At 37.6% G+C, this 19,130-nt stretch overlaps 1 protein-coding gene across 1 annotated transcript in view; it reads left to right on the top strand.

Annotated features, from left to right (window-relative positions):
• Nucleotides 1–19,130, top strand: part of ARHGAP42 (Rho GTPase activating protein 42) — a 425,382-nt gene that overhangs the window by 114,631 nt on the left and 291,621 nt on the right. The window lies entirely within an intron of this gene.

Raw genomic sequence — 19,130 nt, 5'->3', positions numbered from 1 at the left:
CTTACTTAATTAGAAAACTATGAAATAATATTTGAATAAGTATTTTTGCTTCACAAATAATAATGTCTAATAAAATCTCCTCTCACCCCCTATATTTCACATTAGACCAAATGTTCATCCTTTATTCCAAAGGCACCAGAGCACATACATGTTTCACAGTGATGGGCTGGCAGGATATGAAAGGAGAATTTCAGTGCCAGTTTTTTTTAAGCCTGGTCTCAATACGAGGCTGTTTCTGATTTATAATTTGGCAGTAGAAAAACCTGACCACAAGGCGGATGCTGTGGTGAACCAGGTTTAGTTACCTCAAAGGTAACTAAATAAGTCCCATGTGTATGTGATATGAGACCTCAGGTCCCAAGTGGCTCCAAAGTCTTAGAAGTAAGGGTAGAAACTCCACGTGCAAGATTGTATTTACAGCGAACTGCCAGCGCTTGTCAGTAGCTCCATGACGTTTTTCTCTGACAGTTCAGGAAGCGATTTATTGGCTTTGCTGCAAAGCTTCCTTGGGGCTCGAAGCCACAAATAGAGTGGGAAAATTTTATTTGATGTTGTGGCTCCCTGAAAATGAGCTCAGTTTGAGTTTGTGGCTGTAAATAATGCTGGTGTTGAGCACTGGGTGGATATCCTGTCAGTGGAGTCTTAATTGTGACCCAAAAAGTAGTCTATCTGCTCAGAGTATGTCTGTGGCCTCTCCAGGAGTGCTAGATAAATATCCGTCATGCACATGGCTACACTTATTTTGTAGCTGGACCACAAGCAGGCTTGGAGTAGGCAGAAGTCTTGCTTTTGTTTCAGGTGGAATTGTTAATGGACTGAATGGTCATGTTTTGTAGGAGAAAGAGAATTGGTCAGCAGGAACTGTGTTTGAAAATTGCCTGTGATTTTTACTGGATGTGTAGTCTCCAGCCAATCAGTCAACCCCTCTGAGACTCAGTTACTTGAGCTGTAAGATGGGGATAGTAATAGTAATTTGATTCTTAGTAATAGCTGTGAATTTCAGATGAGAAAGGGTCTATGTATAATGCTTTACAGATCTTAAAGCAATGTAAACATAATTATTACTGCTATCTCATTCTGTCTCAGTAGGGTTCAGGTAGAAATAAGTTCCAGGACAAGTCACCATGCTGCTATTACTCCTTTTATTAGGATTTACAGTTACCCCTTCTATATCAAGGGGGTTAGGAGCTGTAACAATAATGAAATATCTTCAGATTCAAATTACATTACCGTTACAGGAGCATGGCGCCCCTGCGGTCTGGAAAATCCATGTAAAATTTTTTGAATCTCATTTTGTACCAGAGAAGAAGTCTGAATTTTTTTTTTCTATTATGGAGTGTTTATAGTACCCTATTGTAAAATTTGGGTTATGTATTTGGTCATAGGCTATATGTAGGTCAGTGTTAATTAAAAATACTGTATGAAAAAGGAAATCTAAAAAATACGAAGTAGATATGAAAATTAAAAGTGTATTGAGCAAGAGGAGGTGAATGGGTAGAGCTACAGCCCTCATGGTATGAGGTGGGAGTGGTGGAAGTGCAGTCTCCCTAGGGTTGTTGTTAATTGTTTATACCTACCTGTGATATATGGAAACCTTGATGGGGAAAGCCTTGATGTGGAAGGGATAATCTCATTCTCACTGGGCTCATCTAGTATGTGTGTTGCAATTCCAACAGTCCAACAGCAGAAAGAACAAAGAATGAATGAATGAAAAGATTTTTTTTTAAGCATTTACTGTGTGTCAGCAAAGATGGTCATGTCCTCAAGAAACTTAAATTCTAATGGGACAAAACACATAGTAAAGTGGTGACCTGGAAAGGGAATGTTTATCCTGAAAATGAATAGGTCAACATATCATATTCAAGAACAATGTTAGAGTTGGTTTGATCACATGACTTATGGATCCAGAAAAGGAGGGGGGCAGGGTGGCTGGAGAAAGGTAGAGGAAGGGTAGCTAGGTAGCTGTTCGGGGGGTTGTAGGGGAAGTGGCCAAAGGGGAGAGAGTGAAGAGGGGTCTGGTTTGCAGTGAGAGAGCAAACAACTATCTGGAGAGTGATGTTCCAGGGCACGTTCCTCCTGGACCTAGGCTCTGGTGTAAGTGATAAGGCTGTTATTAGCTAATGGGTTTTAGAGGAGGTGTCCAAGAGGAATGATTTTTGTCTACTTGGTCTTGTCTCTGTCTTTTGAAAGCTTTTCCTTTTATGTATTTGTCAGTCAGTCAGTAAATGCTTATTTTTTATATGCCAGACACTGTGCTAAGTGCTGGGGATATAAAGAAAGATAAACGACATTTTCTACTTTCAGGGACCTCATATCCTAATTGGGAAAGCAACATGTAAACAACTATATACAAATGAGCAATATCAGGATAAATAGGGGGAAAAAAACCCAGCAGAAGGAAGGCACTAGAATTTAGGGGGATTGGAAAAGGTTTTCTGTATAAGGTAGGATTTTAGGTGGGACTTGAAGAAAACCAAGGGAAGCCAGGAGGCAGAGATGAGGAGGGAGAGCATTCCAGGTATGGGGCACAGCCAGTGAAAATTGCTAGTTGGGAGATGCAGTTTCTTGTTTAAAAAAGAAAACAAAAACAATAGCACGTCTAGTATCACTGGATTGAAGAGTATGTCGAATGTTGTAAGGTATAAGAAGTCTGGAAATATAGGGACCGGGTTAGGCTATGAAGACCTTTGGAAGACCAGAGGATTTTATATATGGTTCTCGAGGTGGTCAAGATCCATTGTAGTTTATTGAGTAGAGGCTGATACAGTCAGACCGGTGCTTTAGGAAGATCATTTTGGCAGCCAAGTGGAGGATAGACTTAGAGAGAGAGAGACTTATGGCTTATAGTAGTCCAGGTGTAAGGTGGTGAGGGCCAGCATTGTGGTAGTGACAGTGTCAGAGGAGAGGAGGGGGACACATATGCAAGAAATGTTTAGGGAAGAAAATTAAAAGCCTTGACAATGTATGGGATATATGGGGTGACAGAGAGTGAAGTGTTGAGCTTGAAACCTAGTGTGATACTGGGTGAATAAGGAAGATGATGGTTCCCTTGACCATATCTTAACCAATAGGGAAATTCAGAGGCAGGGAGAGTTTTGGGGAAAAGATAGTTCAGGATTGGTAATAATGAGTTTAAGATATCTATGGGACATCCAGTTTGAGATGATAATAGACAGTTGGATTGAGAGTTTCTAAGTTAGGAGAGAGGTTAGGGCTAGATAAGTAGATATGAGAATAGTTTATTGAATTTATAGGAACTGATGAGACCACCAAATGAAACAGTATAGAGGACGAAAAGAAGAATGGTGAGGACAAAGCCCTGTGGGACATCTATCTTTAGCAGGCATAGTTTGGATGAAGATCGAGCAAAGGAATCTGAGAAGATGTAATTAGAAAGGAGAATCAAGACAGATTATTGTCACAAACACCTAGAGAAGAGAATATCAAGCAGAAGAGAAGGTGGTCAACAGTATCTAAGGCTGTAGAGAGATCATTAAGGATGAGGACTGAGAAAAGGTCATTAGATTTGGCAATTAAGAAATTCATAATATTTGGGATAATGACATTAAAAAAAACAACCCAAAAGCTGTTTTTCTTTGAGTGAATGTTATAGCTAGGTTATTGTGAGCAGCAATTTGGTCTCTGATGATGGTTCTGTTCCAGTTCATTTTATTGATGGAATTCTCCAGAATATTTTGAAATCTATGTTATTTTTAGCATGGGAATTTGTTATTTGTCAGTCTGGGAAAGATAGGGAGCTTCTGGTTGGTAATTCTAACCACCAGAACATGTCTTCCTAGGTATTGGACTAACATTAATTTGTATCGCCTGTCTAATTGTTACATTGTCACAACTACTTCCTGCATAGTTTACATTTAATCACCAAGTTCCCAGTCCTTATGATTACTTGGTGATGAACTATTTTCAATCTCCATCATAAAGCTTTCAGTTTCTACAAATGGATCTGTATGATTTGGCCATTTACTCTTTTTTTATTGGTTTGTTGTTGACTGAGTTTATGCTGTTGTTCACAGAGGACCTTTTGGCCACCCATTCTTGTAGCTTAGATTTTTTTTCATAGGCTTTATTCAAAGATTTGTACCTAATTATCAAGCTTGCCTTTTACTTGAAATGACGTGTGACTGTTGCAAAAGTATTTCTGCAGGTTTATGACCTGTTTGATTCTTTAAGTTCCCTTTTTATCAGTACTTTTCCTCCTTTTTGGCAAGGAAGTGTTAATCTTTTATAGCTGCCTATATTTTGTGAGAGTATGTTCTAAATAGGGTTTATTTTGCATTTCCAAAATACTGTTAGAACTGGTATTCAGAATACTAGTTTTTATTTAAAATTTTTAAAATTCTTCAGTTTCAGAAGAAGAAATTAAAGATATCTATAATATGAAAAAATGTTCAAAATCACTGTTGATTAGAGTAATGCAAATCAAAACAACTCAGGCATCACATCTTACTTGTCAGATTGGCTAACGTGACAAAACAGGAAAATGATAAATGATAGAGATGTGGGAAAATTGGAACACTAATGCATTGTTAGTGGAGTTGTGAACTGATCCAACCATTTTTGGAGAGCAATTTGGAACTACGCCCAAAAGGCTATAAAAGTGTGTATACCCTTTGACCCAGCAATACCACTTCTAGGGCTGTATCCCAAAGAGATCGTACAAGTGGGAAAAGAACTGGTATGTACAAAAATATTTATAGCAGCTCTTTTTGTGGTGGCAAAGAATTGGAAATCAAGGGGATGCCCATCAATTGGGGAATGGCTAAGCAAGTTGTGGTATATGAATGTAATGGAATACTATTGTGCTATAAGAAATGATCAGATGGACTTCATAATACCCTGGAGAGTCTTATATAAACTGATCCTGAGTGGAGGGGAGTAGAACCAGAAGAACATTGTACACAATTACAGAGACATTGTATCTGTGATGGCTAACTCTGACAGACTGGACTCCTCTCATCAATGCAAGGCTATAAGAGCTTCAAAAGACTCATGATGAAAAGGACTGTCCATATCCAGAGAAAGATTTACAGAGTTTGAATGCAAATTGAAGCAAACTAATTGCTTTCTCTTGCTTTTGTTTTGTTTTGTTCCTTTCTTGTTGTTCATTCCATTGGTTATAATTCTTCTTTACAACTTGACTAATGTTTAATGTGAAGGTATTTGTAGAACCTATATTGGATTGCATACTACTATTGGGGGGTGGTGGGGTTGGGGGAAGGAGAAGGAGGAGGAGAAAATTTGGAACTCAAGGGATTGTGGAACTGAATGCTGTAAACTAAAAGTAAATTAAAAAAAATTTTTTTAATTCTGAACTTACCACCAAATAAAACGAGCATTTCCATATAAAAAATAGAAAAGAAATAGGATTGTACACGCAACTATGGATGTCAATTACATACAATATGCTTTTCCTTTTTAATAATAAAATATATTTAGCATGTAACTTTCAAAGATATCCTACTTGTCTGTTACTTAATAAATGTTATTAATTTTGAATTTAAAAGGATCACAAATTTAGAGCCAGAAGGAAGCTTAGAGGCCATATAATCCATCCCCTCATTTTACAGATGAGGAAATTGAGTTCTAGAAATGTTAAGTGATTTTGCCCAGGGTCAAACAGCTAGTTAGTTTATGAGGCAGGATTCTAACTCAAATCTTCCAGGTTCCAAGTCCAGCAGTCTTAAGGAGTGAACTTTTATGACAAGAAGTTTGAGGTCCCTCAGGACAGGACACACTTTCATAAATGTGATACACTCCATCTCTTTATTGTTCTCTTTAGTTCTGAATCTAGCTCATTTTTCATCTGCAGCCCTCCTTGGAGAGATGGATAGATGAATAAATGGACGGACGGACGGACAAATGAACAAATTAAAAAGCATTTATTAATCACCTGCTTTGTTCCAAGGACTGCTAAGTAGTGGGGATAGAAATAGAGTAATTGAGGCTATCTCTGTCTGCTCCCATGGACCTGATATTTTAATTAGAGAAAATGGTATATTAAAGAAAATTTAACTGTTAGCCAGGTGGAAAGGCCTGAAAATCTTAAGGTTTTCAGCAAGAGGGTACATGGTACAACCTGGAGGTCCTTGAATTATTATAAGAACATCAGATGCCAATGGTGGGGGGGATTCATGTGCTATCAATTTCTGGTCTTTTTGCATTTGGAGTCAGAACTTTGGTTTAGATCCTGGCTCTGTTATTTACATACTGTTTGACCCTAGGTAAGTTAGTTACTTAACCTTTCTACCCCACAGTTTTCTCGTATGTAACATAGAGTAGGTAGTTGAATTAGGGCAGAGATAGCACATGTGCTCCCCACAACTGGAACTAGATTAAAATGTAATTGGGAAGTATTTAACAAAATAAATAAGTCACCATGTGGCACACAGGGATCCTTATGTGTGGTTTGGAAATAGGTGCCCTTTTATTTGAGTTTGACATCACTGGACTGGGTGACCAACCATTAAGATTTTTAGTAGCTTGGGAACTACCATTTCCCAAGAGGAAATGTGTTCTAAGGTTTTGTTCACTTACTTCTGTATCATTTGTGAAGAAAAGCACTTGGAGGACCTCAACTCATAAGATGCCAAAAAATTAAAATAATGTGCCGAAAGTTATTTTATAACTGTTTATAGAGTTGTGATTTTCTTTTACTATGTGAATTACTCCTGGAAGCCTTCATTTGATATTTACTATAGCATAAACCAAAAATGACATAGGGCATAATTCTAAATCTGATATTAAATTTCCTGTATGATATTTTCAGTAGGTCTGATTCTGGCATTAAATCATTTAACCATGTATATTCCTATTGGCTATATTATTTTCTAAAGTACAAGATCTGAACCTGAGTTTTCTTGGCTTGTGATTTAAAAAGTTCATACCTTTTTGTAGCATTGGTAATATGGTATTTAAAAACAAACACAACTATATATAGTTATCTCCGTGAAAAAAATAGTTTTAAAAGAAGAGCAAAAAGTATATTAAATTTATTGTGATTTGATAAAGTTCCAGAAAGGACAGCTGGAGACCTATCTCAGTACAAATAGTAGCAAGACATACAGTTGCTTTTGCATGTTAGAACTCTTCTTAGACATCATTCTTTTTCTACCATTCATTAAGCGCTATCTTGCCCATTTTATTAAAAAAAAGAGTTATATAGGAAACAGATGGCAAAACAATTAAGTATTAGAGAAAGTGTGTGTGTGTGTGTGTGTGTGTGTGTTCCTAATCCTTGGACAGAGGAGTATAGTAAATGGGCTAGATTGATTTGATGAGTTGAGGTTTTAAGTACTTTTGGAAGATGTCCTGGGACATCTTTTGTCCTCATACCATTTCTTCTATAGTTAATTGGAATTGGAATTGGTGTGGCTATCACTTTATAGATTCATCCCAATGCAAGAGAAGTCCTATGATGTATGTTTGGGGCTAAAGGATTCCAAAGTGAAGAGTTCAAAAAGTCATGTCCTAAACTACTGCTGTCATGAAAAGGTGAACCAGAAAGATGCCCAGCTTAATTCTACCTTTCCTACAAATGAACCTGGTGATTATTTCTGGATCTGAGTCTTCTGAACCTTTGAACTGAAAATGACAGAACAAACATGGCTAACCGGAAGTTGATGCCCAATATAAGTGAAGCAGTCATGAGAGTACTTAGTTGCCCTTGATGAATTCAAGTTATCTGACCCAGATCAGCTGTATCCTTGTAAGTAGTGAGGCCCATCTCCCTCTCAGGACACTTATGTAATTTTTTTATGTCATTTACTAGTTATCAAAGATACAACCACAGTAGAGTTTGGACTACCTAAGTGACCAAACTGCTTTAAGGTTCACATTGGTAAGATAAGTTTGGTCATTTACTAATAGCATTCAGAAGGGTTTCTTCATGGCTTTGAGTTTGTCTAATTAAGAAACAAATAAAAAAATATAATGAAGTAGTGTATTTTGAATATATACTTTTGGGGTAGTGTGTGTGTGTGTGTGTGTGTGTGTACTTATTAGAACTGGGTCCATGGTAAGAATAGACACTAAATGTGTCTGAAGAGCTCTCCCTTTAAGTAATATTTATAATGTTTAAGGTTTAACATTTGTGACTGTTGTATCTATTTTGACTACTTTTATCATACCTTAGACAATATAGATCATAGATTTAGAACTAGAAGGACTATAGAAAGCATCTAATCTAACCCTCTTATTTTCAAGATGAGGAAACTGAAGGGTAGGGAGGGAGAGAGTAACTGCCAGCAGGAACCTAAAAAGCATTACTAACAATTAAGGAGTTTTAGCAAGAAACTGAACTGAATAGATCAGTTATTTCTCAAGCATTTGTTAACTTCTTACTATGTGTCAGGCACTGTGGTAAACCCTGTGGCTAAAAAGAAAGGTAAAAGATAGTCCCTGCCCTCAAAGAACTCACATTCTAATGGGAAACCACATGTAACTATGTAGGTACAAAAAGCCACATAGAAGAGATGGGAAGGTATAGGTTGTGTTTTTTTTTTCCACTGTTGTCTAAGGAAGACAAGGGATGCAGAAGTAAGTTATTTAGGAAAGTGAAAATTTTAATAATAAAATATATTTAGCATGTAACTTTCAAAGATATCCTACTTGTCTGTGTTACTTAATAAATGTTATTAATTTTGAATTTAAAAGGATCACAAATTTAGAGCCAGAAGGAAGCTTAGAGGCCATATAATCCATCCCCTCATTTTACAGATGAGGAAATTGAGTCCTAGAAATGTTAAGTGATTTGCCCAGGGTCAAACAGCTAGTTAGTTTATGAGGCAGGATTCTAACTCAAATCTCCCAGGTTCCAAGTCCAGCAGTCTTAAGGAGTGAACTTTTATGACAAGAAGTTTGAGGTCCCTCAGGTCAGGACACACTTTCATAAATGTGATACACTCCATGTGCCATGTGACTGAGAAGATGGTGTTTGAAAAGGTGATTTGGATTTCTGGATTTAAAATATAGGGATGATAGATTTCTGGCCAGAGACGGAAGTCATCTAATAAAACCTGTTAGAATGTGTTGGCTGAGTGTCTTGAAAATCTAATCAAAAGAGAATTACTCTAAAAAGCATGAGGGAGGAAGAAGGCTGTCTATACCTCAAGGTTAATATTTTGAGAGTAGCTCCAATGAAGGAAGAGGAGGAGCTTGTTGAGATATCCAAAAATTCCTTGGAGACAAAATACAAGAAAGGGACTAATAATAAAACCCTTGACCTCAAATGTCTATATACAACATAGGCAACAAACAAAATGAAGGTCATTTAAGCTAAGAGGATGACGATATGTTCTTGTGAAAAATAGACTCAGAGTCAAAAAATAGAGTCAAATTGAGCTGTTGTTTGGTAAGGGGAAGCTGAGATCAACAAAAAAAAGGGTGAGTTTCTTTTGGTTTTTGTTTGTTTTTTAGTTACTTGGGGAGAAAAAGGCGGATCAAAGAAGGGATAAGAATTTTGCTTGGAGTAGATGAGATGATAACTGTCAACAGAGAGAAAGCAGAGCTGCTCATTTCTTACTTTGCCTCTGTTTTCTCTGCCAAAGAGTATAACCTTTGAACTGGAAATGACAGAGCAAACATGACTAACAGGAAGTTGATGTCCAAGATAAGTAGGGGGATCCTAAGAGAGAGTGCCTAGTGGCTCTTGATGAGTTCAAGTCACCTGGCCTTCGTCCTGGAGGAACTGGGGTGTTTTTGCTAAATTATTGTCTGTGATGCTTGAAAGATCATAGAAAATAGAAGTACCACAGGACTAGAGAACAATTGTCTCAATTTCCCCTCTGCATCTTCCCCTTCCCCCAAATGAAGAGAACAGTGTCTGCAAAGTACAGGCTAGTGAATGTGGCTTTGATTTTTGGGAAAATTCTAGAGGGATCATTAAAGCAGTGGGGAACATAAAGGAAGGAAATCAGTGATTATGAAGGGCCAGCATGGTTTCATCAAGAGAATATCATGCTGGACTAATTTAATTTTGCTTTCTTTTTTTTTTCACATGAAATGAATATAATTTACCTAGATTTAAATAAAACTCTTGATAGATGTTTCTTATATTTTCTTGTGAATTAGATCAAGAAATGTGACCTAGACAGTAAGACGATTAGATGGATTCAGAGCTGATTAGATAAGTAGACTCAGTAGTTGTTAATTGTTCAATGTCAGTTTAATAGGAGGTTTCCTATGTAGCCTCCTGGGGAATCTGTGCATGGCCTTGTGCTTTTTAATATTTTTATCAGTGACTTGGATACAATCTTATATGACAGGCTTATTAAATTTGCACATGGCACATGAATTGGGTACAATAATTAGCACTGGACAATAGAATTAGCATCCAAAAAAGATCTTGACAGGCTGAAACAATGGGGCTAAGAGTTTCTGGATATGGTAGGAACCAAGTAAATATATGTTTAATGAACTCATCACTGGACTGTGGCCTTAGAAAATTCCTGCCTTTAAGCAGTTCATAGTCATATACAATTGGCTGATATGCAAATATGTAGCAACTATCCTTAAGGCAGAAAGATGAGGCTTCTTGTTCCCTATCAGAAAGGGGTGATCTCTTAGCTTTCTATTTCAGCAGTGGATATATACCACACTGAGCCATCTACACATACATCTTTTTAATTTATAAAATTATTTTTAGAATAAATTTCATTGATGCTTTTGAATTTTATATATGGTACAGTGGGGTAGGACACACTGCTGGAGTCAGGAAAACCTGAATGCACATTTGGTCTCAGATACTACTAGATGTGTGACTCTGGGCAAGTCACTTAACCTATGTCTGCCTCAGTATCTTTATCTATAAAATGGGAATATAATAGTACCTACCTCCCAAGGTGTAATGGTAATGTAATTTGAATGTGAAGACCCCTTTTTGTATTAGCAAGTAAGCAGATACTTAGCACCTTGTTTCAAGTTAAGCAAAGATGGAAGGTACTTAGCACTTAGTAATTGATCAAGGCTCTGTTGGGGAAACAGAAGGTTTGAAATCCTGTCTCCTGTTACTGACCTAACAGGAAGGGGTTGACTGAAACAGGAAGCTAATGCTGTGTATAAATAAGAAAAAGCCTGAGGAAGGAACAGTCAGAATTTCTTGGGACCAGCATCTGGAGGCAGAGCAGCTACAGAAGAGAAATGAGAACTGAGAACTGAGTCAGAATTTCCTGAGAACTTGTGGTGGTGGAGCTTCTTCTTCTGAAGAGTCCAGGAGCCAGCCCCCTCCCCGCCTGTATAAGGTGATTCTGATTTTTTGAATGAGCTGCAGAAGACCGAGGAAGCATGACCAGGATGTTAAGACTTTGTCTGTTTGTGGGTTGGTTGAGCCTTGAATTGTGAAGGATTTGAAATGGACTGGACCCTGTGAACTTCAGTGTGGATCAGGACTTACACAGAGAGCTGGACAAGGAACTGGAAACTGTCTGCCTTTGAATCCAGGTGATTGTGGTGGATTCAGGTAGGAGTTGAGTGCCTCCAGTCAAGATGAAAAGACCTCTCTGTGGGTACTGAGTAGTAATGAAATTGTAGTTTACTAGTGACCTAGGGGTGGAGGGTCTGTGTATTTTCTAATGATTGTACTTAGTGATTAATGATACTTATTAATTAATTGCTGAATAAGTGACGGAGTGAGTTAACTTAGTGTGCCCCATGAGTGGAAGGCTTTGACTAATTGTACTTTGAGATGATAGTTCTTTGTTCAAAACTTTGTGGCCACTATGGTAGAAACTATGTGGCCATTTTAATGATAAACTGTTGTGAATACTATATTGTGATTTTCTGTGATAAGCTGTAATATTGTGAATGCTGTACCTTGATTTTCTGTGAATGCTTTGCTTTGATTTGTTACTGAATACATAGAGTGTTCACTATACTGTGTAATCAGAACCTTAAAAGCTTTTCACAGTAGCAGTCCTCTGGAAAGCTGCTCATGCATGGCATTACACAAGGTCGCTATGAGGATCAAGTAAAATAATAATTATAAAGTGCTATAATGGTAAGGGAATTTAAAAATCTTCCTTGCCCCTTAATGGCCTAGGGAATTTGAAGATCTTCCTTGCCCCTTCCCTGGGCCTCACTTGGAGTACAACAAGAGAAGCTTGCTTAGGGGAGGCTTGTTTTTCAGGAAGGCCGGCCTGTTGTTATGTTGTAATTAGTTAGCGGATAAGGAAGGTTGTGAGATGTTCTCTGACTCTGGTGAAGGTTACATATACCTCTGAGGTGAGGCTTTGCTTTGGGTCTCACTTATGGGAAGAGTTGTGGTGTTTGGCCAGATAAGGCCTGCCCAGAGTCTCAAGCTCCCCGGCTTTGAAAACCTAGATAGATATTGGTGCTTCTCCCTTTGGTGACTAACACTGTATGGATGTAATGATCAGACAGCTAGAAGCCCTGTCTATTGATCTATCGAATTACATTATTTTCTCTGTATTTTTTGTTTGCTTGTAATTTCTGTTTGTATTTTCTGAAGTTCAGGGTGCTGATTTTTTCCCCTGAACTAAATATTTGATTTGTGTGTGTGTTTGTGTATTTGATTAAAGTAAGATTGTTAACCTCTTTTGAGTTGCTTGCTAGCAGCCATCCTGGGTATGCTAGGGTGCTTGCTGATATAAGTGCTTAGCATAGTATCTGGCTCATAGTAAACGTTTTATAAATGTTAGATATTATTATTATGTATGACAGTCATTTCCCAAGTTTACTCATTTGCTGGGCACACATACTGAACTCCCTCTTGTATCCCAGAAAAGAGTTAAGCAAGATGAGCTAACCATGTTCCTTAGTTTGACAGTATTATACAACCTTGGGTAACAAGTTCTCTTCCCTTCTTTGCCTTGTCTTTCCAGAGGTGGGAAATGTGTCATCATCCATGCTTTGGACCAAAAGATTCATCTACACTTTCTTGCCCTGTCCCTCTGGGATCCAGCAGTCCCTGTTCCCTTCGTAATATTAAGCTCCCATAGGGCTGGCAAGTGGGGGATTCTCTGTTTTCCCTTGGGTACTGGGCAGCATCTGAACTGTTTGTTTTCATCACTCTCACTAGAATGTTGGGCCTCTGGGGGCTTAGTGTATAATTGATTAGCTTCTAATTGTTCTTCCCAGAAGTTATTTCCTCTTGAGAAAGGGCCTTCAGGGCATGTTCTCATTCCTAGGCCCTCCCCCAGGGTTTGGGGTTGGTTGGAAATTATGGAGTCCTTCACTCAGTCATTTTCATTTTCATTTCAGTCAGTTCATTTTCCTTCTACCTAGGAAAAAGTTTCCTTATCTTAAAAGGACTGTTCTGGTTCTGTATCTGAGTGCTGGGGTGGTCCACCTGCTCTGTCCCACCTCACAGAATTATGTCTTCCCATATCAGGGCCTTTCATTGTGTTATTCTGCACCTTATGTTCATCTCCCCCATGGGAAGTTCCTATGTCTGTGGAAGTTAGGTATGAGGAACAATGTGAATTTTCTGCATATAATATAGATGAGTTGTGGCCTGTCCCTTGGACTTCCAGCACAAGCATCTTTCTGTTACCCTCAGCTGCCAGCCCAAGCTCCCAATTAGGATGTGGAGAAACCTCCATTGCAAAGAACAGCAACCCCTGGGTCAAATGTAGGCCTCTTATCCCTTGATTTGCCTGTCATTTTAAGGTAGGGAAGTAGCATCCTCTGCTGATTGATGAACTTTCTCACTCCTGATCATACTCTTCTGTAATGTTAATGGGATATAAGATCTTCTCTGCCCATTAACTGGTCTCATGTGGAGCTGTTAAGGGAAGCTTGCTTAGGGGAGGCTTGCTTGTAGGAAGGCTTTTACACCTTTTGCTCATTTCTAATAAGGCACTGAGTGATGAGGGTCATGATGCCTGCTCAGATGTAAAGATTCTCTCAATCCAGGGATGTATGTAGAGTATATAGTTGATTCAGGCAGTCAGAGCCCTGTCTGTTGGTCTTTGTTTTCTCTGAAGTTCCGGGTGTTGACTTTTCCCCTGAACTAGTGAATGTAATTAAAAAAAGATTGTTGAGCCCTTGAACAACTGTCTTTCCTAGTACAGCAGATCTAAAGACCTGTGCTAGCAGCCATCCTGGGTATGCCAATGTTGTTACTGCTATACCTTTACATCCCAGCAACTCTGAATTCTTATAGACCATCATCCAAACCTTCATTCTTTACTCCCTGCCACCTGATTCCTCATCTCCACTGCCCCCCCTTCACCCCTCCTTTCTGGAATGAACACCTTTTGTTTCCATTTCTGTTCTCCATGATGCTATTTGGCTTGATAAACAAGTATGTGCAGCAGAATAAGAAGACCAGAAAGATCATGGAGGGCCTGGAATGCCAACTTGAGGAATTGGAACTTTTCATTAGATAATGGGAATTCAGGGGACAATTTTGTGCTTGGGAGTTGTTTGTCCATAGCTGTGTTCTTAGACATTAGCTTGCAGCTATGTGCTGTACAGATTGGAAAGGAAAGAAAATGGAGACAGAGAAACCAGTAAGGAGACTGGTGTCCCAGCAAGACTTATTAAAAGCATAAACTAAAGCCTTGAATGGAAAGAAAGGAAGGTTCTGATGAAAGAGAATTATGAAAGAAGAATGGAAGGGATTTGGGAAGCCTTTAGAGACTGCAAGGAAGGGGAAGAGTCAAAGTAAGTGAGGCTTTTTGGCCTTCCTAGAAATAGGGAAGTCAAGTGGAAGGGAATGAGGGTAGGAAGGGAACACACATTTATTTATTAAGCTCTCATCCCTCACCAGGCACTGTGCTAAGTTGCTAAGTACTTTACAAATATTATCTCTTTGATCCTTACAACAACCATGGAAAATACATAAAATCCTCATTTTACAGTTGAGGAAACTGAAATGAATAGCAGTTACGTGATTGTGCAGGGTCACACACAGCTAGTAAATGTTTGAGGTCAAATTTAAACTTGAGTCTTACTGTCTTAAGAATAATCATAGCTAATATTTATATAGTGCTTACTATGGACTGGACGCTGTGCTAATTTTTACAATTGTCACTTCATTTGTACCTCATGAACAACCCTGAAAGGTAGAGGCTACCATTATCCCCATTTTACGGATGAGGAAACTGAGGCAGACAAAGGTTAAAATAACTTGCCCAGGATCCCACAGCTAGTAAGTGTCTGAGGCTGGATTTGAATTCAGATCTTCCTGACTGTAGGCTCAGGGCTCTACCTGTTGTGCCACATAGATACAAAGAGACACCTATGGGTTCCAGAAACCCTCAAATAGCAGGTTTCTTGTGGTTGTTGCCCTCCGATGGAATAAAACACTATTCAGCCATTTGAACACTTAAAATTGTAGCTGACCCCAAAACTTAACAACACCCTTATCAGACCAGCTGTTAGAAATCTGTTTTTTTTTTTTTTTTTACTATATCCTCTCTCCTCTATCCCAAGCTAATTCTATGTTGCTAATTTTTTGACAAATGTGAGGAGGAGGTAGAGGAATTTGTGGGGATAGACCAATGTTGTTTAGACCTGTTGAATCAGAGGTGCTGGTTATACCTCAATTGCTGAAGACAGAGGGAGATGTAGATTCATAAAGGTGCTTTCATAATCTCCTGTCCAGAGGGGGCTAATTGTAATCATGGGAGTGTCTAAGGTCATTAAATAACGAAGGGAATGTGAAAAGAGAGAACTGATGGCTTGACTTTAGGGAGTAGCTTTTAGAAATGGGATGAGGAACCTTGAAATGGTTATCCTACCCAACAGTTTAAAAAAAAAATATCTTAGCCCCAAGAAATATTTGTGTATTTGAATAAAAGGAACACCAAATTTGGTATGTGATTATGAATTTGCTACTTTCTAACTGTGTGGCTGTGTCCTAGGCCCTTCGATGCCCTTAACTCTATGGATTTCCTCATTTCTAAAAATGAGGGAGTTGGACTCAGAAGTCTCATCCTGGTCTTAAAGATCAGTGGTGAATTTGGAGTCAGAGAGTTTGAGATCTCTCATTTTCTGATAAGAATGAAATGCAGAATCATAGTATTTGAGAATGTCAGATCTCTAAAGTGTTGGTCCCACCTAGACTATTTATTCTACACATAATTACTTTTAGGAAAATGTTATATTAATGTGAGCTGCTGTCATTATCAACATCATCTTAACCTCTGCTATACTTGTATTTTAAGTTGCCCCTTACTAGACTATCAGGTCCTTGAGGGCAGGGAAAATTGTTTGAATTATCTTTATTAAATTCCTATTCCTTGCCTAATAAAATGCCTTATAGAGAATAACTACTGTTAAGTAAACATTTAATCTGTTGTTCAGACCTTCAATGTATGTTATTGTTGAATATCATAGTAGTAAAGCAGAAAACCAAACTTAACACAAGTGAACTGACATAAAAAAGGAAGGTGTTTTTTTCTTTTTCTTTTTTTTTTTTTTTAGCATCAGTCATGTGAAATCTCTATCCACAAATATTCTTTTCTCTTCTGGAATCAACTAAACTGTGCTGACTAAACTGGCTTGAAATGTTATCCCCTAGATTACATCATTTTGGATTCCAGTCACAATTACCATAACAGAAATCAAAGGATTAGTTAGAAGACCTAGGGCAGTCTGATAAACACATTAATGGTTTAGGAACCAGCTACAAATCAAGAAAAGTAACATTTAGAAACTTTGGGGGCAGTTGTCTAGAATAGGGTCCAACTACTGAGATTCCATTTTTGGCAAGAAACTAAACCCATCAATATTGAAGGTATGTTCATATCCTGGTTCTAACATCAGTGATTTAGGAAACAGACATTTTATATATGGGAACTGTGTTCCAAACTGGTATCTACAACATTTTCCACATAGTCTTAACTTTTTTTTCCTGCTTTGACAAAAATATCATTTCTCTGTAAATCTGTTATTTGATTCATGATTCTTTTTGATTTATCAAGGAGATAAATAAAATCATTGTTTACAAGGAGAAGGTGATGAGAGATGATACCATGTTTGTCTAGACAGGAGGAAAAATTATGCATTTTTATTCTTATTCTTCTATCAATTATAGAAATCATGATAAAAAGAAATTCATTTTAAAATTTTATTATCATTTTAACAATTACAATAATTAATTTTATAATTTTATAGTAATTTACAATCATGAAGTTATTATATAATATTTTAATTACAATTCAGATATCACAAAATTACTTGAGATCATAGTTCTGGCCTTCCCCTTCCTCCCTTTTCTTTAAAAACAACAAACCTAGAGTTTTTCTCCCACCTAATTAACAGGATCCCTGGCTTCTAACTTTCTTTATATTATAGAATAATTAAGGTGTCCAGTCACCCCTGGTAATTTGGCATTAAATAATAGTTCTCCACTCAAGGGTTGTTTTTAAATAGATAGCCCAATGATGGATGGAGGGAGGGAGGAACATAGAATTAGAATAGTACATTAGTGAATGCAACAATTCAAGTAAAAGTTTTACATTTTATTAATCTTGAATGGTATTTATTTCCATTTCTGTGGTGCCTTTGTGACAGGCTAGAAGACTAACTTGGTAATAACAAATAGATTTTTTTTCCAGATGGCTGCATCAGTAATGCACCAGACATCTCTTTTCCTTTCTTTCCTCTCTTCAGCTATAAGGAATATAAGGTAATATCTGTGGAAAGGACTTTAATTCTTTCAGGTGCCAGGAGTATTTGAATAACTTACCTAAAGTCAAGAAATGGAACCCAGAAAACCAGGAAAAGTGCTCAGTCTAAACCAGGGCATATTCAGGCATTAAAACATCAGATTTAATCGTCTTAATAAAACATTGGAACATTTTAGGGAACACTATTAGATGTCTATTTTGAGTCTCCCTTTGAAGCCAGGGAAGATGGGGAGAAATCAATGCCAGCCATTTACTGGAATAAGATAAACGAGTAGGCAGTTTGGAGATTAAAGACATTATTTATAAGCCATTAATGATCACAGTTGCATGAGTTGTTCTGTGCCATAAACAACATTATAAGCAAAAGTATTTCTGGAAAAGGAGGCATGTGTATGTAGCAAGAGTAAGTGACAATAAATGTTACCAAGACATTAAAGGGAAAAAAGGAAGGTTTCTCTCACTTCTTTTAGTACTTTATGGAGATGTTATAGGAACACAGTTAAAAATTGCATAGTTATAATTATTAGACCAGTACCCCCAAAAAGATCCAAGGAAAAAGAAAGGAACCCTCATGTACAAAAAAAAAAGTTATTGCAGCTCTTTTTGTTGTAGCAAAAAGCAGGAAATTAAGGAGGTATTCATTAATTGAGAGAATGACTGAACAAATGGTATGTGAATATAATACATTACTACTGTGCTATGAGAAATTATAAAAAGATGGCTTCAAAGAAGATTTGCATGACCTGATGCAAAGTAAAGTGACCAGAACCAGGTGAACACTTTTAACAGTAATTAAGAGAAACAAACCAGGGAAGACTTAAATGCTCTGATAAAGAGAGTAACCAACCTGTCTCCAAAAGTCTAATGAAATATGATGCCTCCCTTTTGAGGGAAAAGTGATAAGACTCAGGGTACGGATTGAATCATTTTTTTTTTTTTATATATAGGCAATGCAGGAATGCTTTTGCATGACCATGCATACCTGTCACAAGGATTTTGTTTTTCTTTTTTGAGGGAAGGAGTGGTGATGAGGGAATTAGAGAAAAAAGTGAATTAAACTTTTTAAAAAAGAATCAAGATGGGGGAGATCATGATCTGTACCAGAGTAGGAAAGATCCATATCAATGAAAGCATGATTCAAAGTATCAGACTAATGAAATTCAAGCTCAAGATTACCAAAGAGGTAAGGCAGCTAGCTAGGTCATGCAGTTGATAGAGCACTGAACCTGGAGGCCATTTTATTCTAGGCAGCATGAATAAGAAATAATTTAACATGGGTATTGCTAGTAGAAATAGGAAGAAGTGACAGATTAAAGAGATTGTGGTCATAGAGTTGATGGGGCTTACTGGGTGAGTTCAGTTTTTGAGATGTAAGTGGAATAACTTGTAGACTGTTCCAAATGTGATACTGACACCCAGGAGAGATGGTAGCGCTGGAGCTAGAATTTTGTTAATCATTTTCAGGAGTTGGGGTTAGATTGCCAATGGAGAGAGAGCTGCTTTATCATATGTCAT

The sequence above is a fragment of the Petaurus breviceps genome, unplaced genomic scaffold, assembly GCF_028583685.1.
Source record: "Petaurus breviceps papuanus isolate PSGF00001 unplaced genomic scaffold, PetGlider_PUasm1.0 91133, whole genome shotgun sequence".
Taxonomy (NCBI): Eukaryota; Metazoa; Chordata; class Mammalia; order Diprotodontia; family Petauridae; genus Petaurus; species Petaurus breviceps.
The sequence above is the reverse complement of the archived record's forward strand: the minus strand, read 5'-3'. Positions and strand labels throughout refer to the sequence as shown.